The sequence below is a fragment of the Moschus berezovskii genome, chromosome 7 (genome assembly GCF_049115385.1).
Source record: "Moschus berezovskii isolate FMDL1 chromosome 7, NW_MosBer_1.0, whole genome shotgun sequence".
NCBI classification, from domain to species: domain Eukaryota; kingdom Metazoa; phylum Chordata; class Mammalia; order Artiodactyla; family Moschidae; genus Moschus; species Moschus berezovskii.
The window spans coordinates 6,103,126-6,108,696 of NC_142466.1; positions in this window are offsets into that span (position 1 = coordinate 6,103,126).

A 5,571-nucleotide genomic window follows, 5' to 3' on the forward strand; every position below is an offset into this window, starting at 1 on the left:
TTGACCTGCACACAGATGTCTCAGGACGCAGGTCAGGTAGTCTGGTTTTCCCATCTCTTTCAGAATTTTCCACAGTTTATTGTGATCTACACAATCAGCGACTTCCGCCCGGATCCCGTCCGCCTTCCGCGGCTGCAGTCAGGCTGCGGGCCCGGGTGAGAAAGGTGCGGGGATCTTTCTCTGAGCGAGGGAGGGGAGCGGGTGTCCCCTCTTGCCGGGCCGGTCTCGTCACCGATGCGGCCGGGACTGCGCGTGGCAGGGCCCGGAGAGGGGCGTCGCTTCCGGCGCACTGTGAGGTCGCGCTGCTCCTCGGGCCGGTCGGTGGAGGCGCTTGGAGGGGCCCGAGGCGCCCGCGCGGGCCCACCACCGCCCCGGGGCCTGTGGAGCGCGCGGCTCGGCACGGTGTCACTGAGTTGTAACAAGTCACTCGACCTCCCCTTCCTTTTGTGAAGAGCGAGTGTCTGCCTGCTGCCCCGGGGACTGGCGCCTGTTGAATGGGACAACGCAAGAGGGGTGCTTGGCACAGCCAGCAGCAGAGAGGGGCGCAGCGTCGCCGCGAGGACTCTCCTGCCCTGCTCGACTCGGTTTAACTCAGCCTGGGGCCTTGGAGCTGCTCTGCCCACTAACGTGTACGCAGGCGCTCGAGAAATAACTGTTGAGTGAATAGAAATTTGAAGGCTAGGACTCTGATGACCGCGGCTTCGGGAACACGAGCTCATTTCTCTTTTTTTTTGAACAATCGGGGCCCTGGAACTCACTAATAAAGCTGTCACTCTGTAGAAACGTGGGTGGCCGTAACCCTTGGGTTAGCAAAGGCCTTTTCGCCTCCAGTTTCCCCAAGGCTGTGTTTTTTTTCAACCCATTCTGTCCCTAAGCGTTCACTCAGAACCTTCAGCCAAAGTTTGGGAAAGAATGCCCCAGACTGACTAGACTCTGATTCTCCTTCCTTCGAATTTAGAACGCATTCCAGAGAGTCACACAGAGCTTAATGGAGGGCAGGGGAGCAGTCAAATAGGGGAAATTAAAGTTCTAAATTCTTTAAACATGTTAATATGCCCTTGTAAATTCTCAGGAAGTCTAACCAAAGATTTCCCTTTTTTTCACCAAACGTTTAGTGGGACTGGAGAACCACGAGGGTCTAAAACCCACATTGTCCAATAGGGTAGCCGTTTGTCACAGGCGGCTTGCTAACATGTGAACTGAGGCTAGTCCATTTCAGATATAAGTACAAATCACATGTGATGTCAGAGATACTAGTATGAACAGAAGAATGTGAAATACCTCACTGACAGCTTTTTATATCTTGATTTAAATAAAATGCATTAAAAATAGAAAATTCCAGCTGTTTCTTTTTACTTTTTAAAATGTGGCTACTAATGTGGTCCACTGGAGAAGGGAATGGCAAACCACTTCAGTATACTTGCCTCGAGAACCCCATGAACAGTATCAAAGGGCAAAATGATAGGTTACTGAATGAGGAATTCCGCAGGTCGGTAGGTGCCCAGTATGCTACTGGAGATCAGTGGAGAAATAACTCTAGAAGGAATGAAGGGATGAGGAAAAGCTGGGAAAGGTTGGCGGCGGGAGGAGAAGGGGACGACAGAGAATGAGATGGCTGGATGGCATCATCGACTCTGTGGACATGAGTTTGAGTGAACTCCGGGAGTTGGTGATGGACAGGGAGGCCTGGTGTACTGTGATTCATGGGGTCGCGGAGAGCCGGACACGACTGAGCGACTGAACTGAACTGAACACAATCAAAGGCTTTGGCATACTCAATAAAGCATAAGTAGATGTTTTTCTGGAACTCTCTTGCTTTTTTGGTGAACCAACAGATGTTGGCAAATTGATCTCTGGTTCTTCTGCCTTTTCTAAATCCTGCTTGAACATCTGGAAGTTCATGGTTCACGTACTGTTGAAGCCTGGCTTGGAGAATTTTGAGAATTACTTCACTAGCATGTGCTGCTGCTGCTGCTGAGTCGCTTCAGTCGTGTCCAACTCTGTGCGACCCCATAGACGGCAGCCCACTAGGCTCCCCCATCCCTGGGATTCTCCAGGCAAGAATACGGGATTGGGTTGCCATTTCCTTCTCCAAGGTATGAAAGTGAAAAGTGAAAGTGAAGTCGCTCAGTCTGTCTGACTCTTAGCCACCCCATGGCCCGCAGCCTACCAGGCTCCACCGTCCATGGGATTTTCCAGGCAAGAGTACTGGCTAGCATGAGAGATGACTGCAATTGTGTGGTACTCGGAACATTCTTTGGCATTGCTTTTCTTTGGTATTGAGATGAAAACTGACCTTTTCCAATCCTGTCGCCACTGCTGAGTTTTCCAAATTTGCTGGCATATTGAGTGCAGCACTTGGACAGCATCATCTTTTAGGATTACTATAGCTCTTTTTATTTGCAACTCACCGTATCCAGCAGAAATGACACTCAGAATGCCTTCCTTCCAGAAAACGTTCCCTCAACCAGGGCGTCCTGACCCACCGCTCCCATCTGCCAGCTAGTCTCAGGCTCTTCCTTGGACTCCCCTGGCACCCCCAGGCCCCACCCCGCTTGAGGAGAACATGACATTACTTGCCTGGCTTTCCGTCCCCACGCCCCCCCGAGGCCCCGCCTTCCAGGCGGAGAACAACTTGTGGTTCGCCTGGCTCCACCCCAGGCCCCGCCTCCCTTGTGAACTGCAAGTGGCTTCCCGGGCTCCCACGGGCCCCATCTCCTTAGCCAAGAACTGCCTGGGGCTCGTGGCCTGTATCAGGTGCTACACGGATAGGCAGTTGTCAGCGTCAGCTCCTCGCTCTGACCTGGCACACTCTTCATGCCTTCATTACCATTTATGCGTAGATGAGCTGTGTGTGGTCTTCCCAACACCCTCCAGGACGTTCCTAGCGCAGGCGTATTTGAGGTCTCCTCTTAGCTACTTGCGCGACCTCAATTCAGCTTGGTTAAGGTGGTCGCTGGAGAAGGAAATGGCAACCCACTCCGGTAGTCTTGCCTAGAGAATCCCATGGACAGAGGAGCCTGGCGAACTACAGTCAGTGGGGTTGTAGGAGTCGGACACAAGTGAGCAGCTAAACCACCACTCCCGAGGTGATCTCAGCAGCTTCCCTCCCCTCCGAGCTGACTACATGCTGCTCCCTCTGAACAACTCTTCCCTTTCAGTTCCGCTGTCCTGCCAGAACAGGACAAGGCCCCAGCAGGAGTGTCGGTGAAACAGGAGCTTCTTGCCCCTCCCGTGCTCACCTCAGCTGTGCTTTGACGTCTGGTCCTGGTTTAAGGTCTGCTTGCCCCCGACCGAGCCCCATCAGTCTGTGGGCTCCAGGAAACTCGGGTTTGTTTTTGTTTTTCCCACCACTGTACTTCCCATGACTGCAGTGTGGCGTATAGTCGGAATTTACCGAAGTAATGAACGCTTTGAATCACTGAAAACGTTTCCTAAAAACATCTCCAGGTTTCCCTCACCCCGCCCTACAAAAGCAAAATTCAGGGGGACGGGGCTGCTGACACGTGTTTAACGTTTGGGGTGGGGGGGATTTTTCCAGCTGATACCAATACAGTGCCCCTTTGGATTATCAGTCCAAGGATTCCAAATTAAATTGGTGGTAATTACTCCGAGTGAGAGTTGGACTGTGAAGAAAGCTGATCGCCGAAGAATTGATGCTTTTGAACTGTGGTGTTGGAGAAGACTCTTGAGAGTCCCTTGGACTGCCAGGAGATCCAACCAGTCCATTCTAAAGGAGATCAGTCCTGGGTGTTCATTGGAAGGACTGATGCTGAAGCTGAAACTCCAATACTTTGGCCACCTCATGCGAAGAGTTGACTCACTGGAAAAGACTCTGAAGCTCGGAGGGATTGGGGGCAGGAGAAGAAGGGGACGACAGAGAATGAGATGGCTGGATGGCATCACCCACTCGATGGACATGAGTTTGAGTGAACTCCAGGAGTTGGTGATGGACAGGGAGGCCTGGCGTGCTGTGATTCATGGGGTCGCGGAGAGTCGGACACGACTGAGCGACTGAACTGAAGAGAAAACAGTTGATGAGCTTAGCATTTGAATAGTTAGGCATGTAAAGTAAGCATAAGAGATAGACAGAAGGGAAGCTGAGTGACAGACTATTCTGGGATGTGTACTGAGAGAACAAGATGCAGTTCAGTGACCCACCCCACCGCACCACCATAGCCTAATGTAATGGCCAATGAAGTGAAGTGAAAGTCGCTAAGTCATGTCCGACTCTTTGCGACCCCATGGACTATACAGTCCATGGAATTCTCCAGGCAAGAATACTGGAATAGGTAGCCTTTCCCTTCTCCAGGGGAATCTTCCCAACCCAGGGATAGAACCCAGTTCTCCTGCATTGCAGGCGGATTGTTTACCAGCTGAGCCACAAGGGAAGACCGATGACCCTGAATGAAAACATGTAAGGATTTATCAGCGCACTTCTGAAATGTACCCGATGTGCTCAGGGCTGAGCGGGAAAGGTGGAGGAATCAAAGGAAGCGCAAGACACTTGGTATATTCAACCAATATTTACTGAGTTATTTAACCAAAGGAATGGAAACACAGTGCGGTTTCTGCCCTCTGGCGCTTATAGTGTAACTGAAAGATTGTTTATTCCGTGGAACTGAAAGATTAATTATATAAAACAAATTTAAAAATTAAGTATCATACGTTTGTCAGGTTAGGGCTGTGGTATGACTTTTCAACTTACACATATTTCTGTCTTAGAAACTTGGGAAAATGTTCCAGCAATGTAAGGCATAATTCTAGAATAATCTCGCTTCAGTCTAGGTAACACAAGCATGCGCATTAAATCATCTTGACGTAAATCATCACCCCCAAATTTATAATACAATTTTCTCCTAGAAAGCTGTTTCAAATCCTCTTGTAAACTGATTATGGAAGAAAAAAAAATAAGAAGCACAAATTTAAAAACGTTCTATGCAAAAATGTTAACCCTAGCTTTATAAACCAGTTTCTAAAAAGCCCTGGATCCAGGCTGGACTGTTGGCGGGCAAGCACCAGATAACACCTGCAGAAAAGTTTTCTTGTTAGGTCACTGAAGCTCTGGAACCGCTTCAGAGCCGAAGCCCTGCTGCAGCATCTGGCCGGGAGCACCCCAGGGCCGAGGCTCGCCGCACCTGTTCGCGTCCTCGCTCCGCCCTCCACCAGCCTGATGGCGGGAGCGGTGGACAGTGTAAAAGGGCTCACTGCTCAACGTGTGAACGCACAGAACTGAACGTTAAGGCCCTCTGGAACTCACACCTCAGCGTCGTTATTTCAGGTGGTACCTGTTTCCTTCCTGACCGCCAGCCAAGGCGGCCCCGTGAGGAGCCAGAGCGGGGAGCCGGCCCAGGGTCAGCGCGGCCACAGCGAGGCCTTTGGCGGAACCTGAAACCGCCGACTGCTGCTTTCCGCGGGCAGGTCTGCATGGGGCTGCCGTGTCTGCACTGAGCAGACAGCCTGGCCGACAACAGAAACTTACTGACCTTTTTGCCTCCTGAATAGACTTCTCCAAGTAAAGACTTTTGAAGATCAGTGTAGAAGAATTTTTAAGGATTCACGAATCTTGAT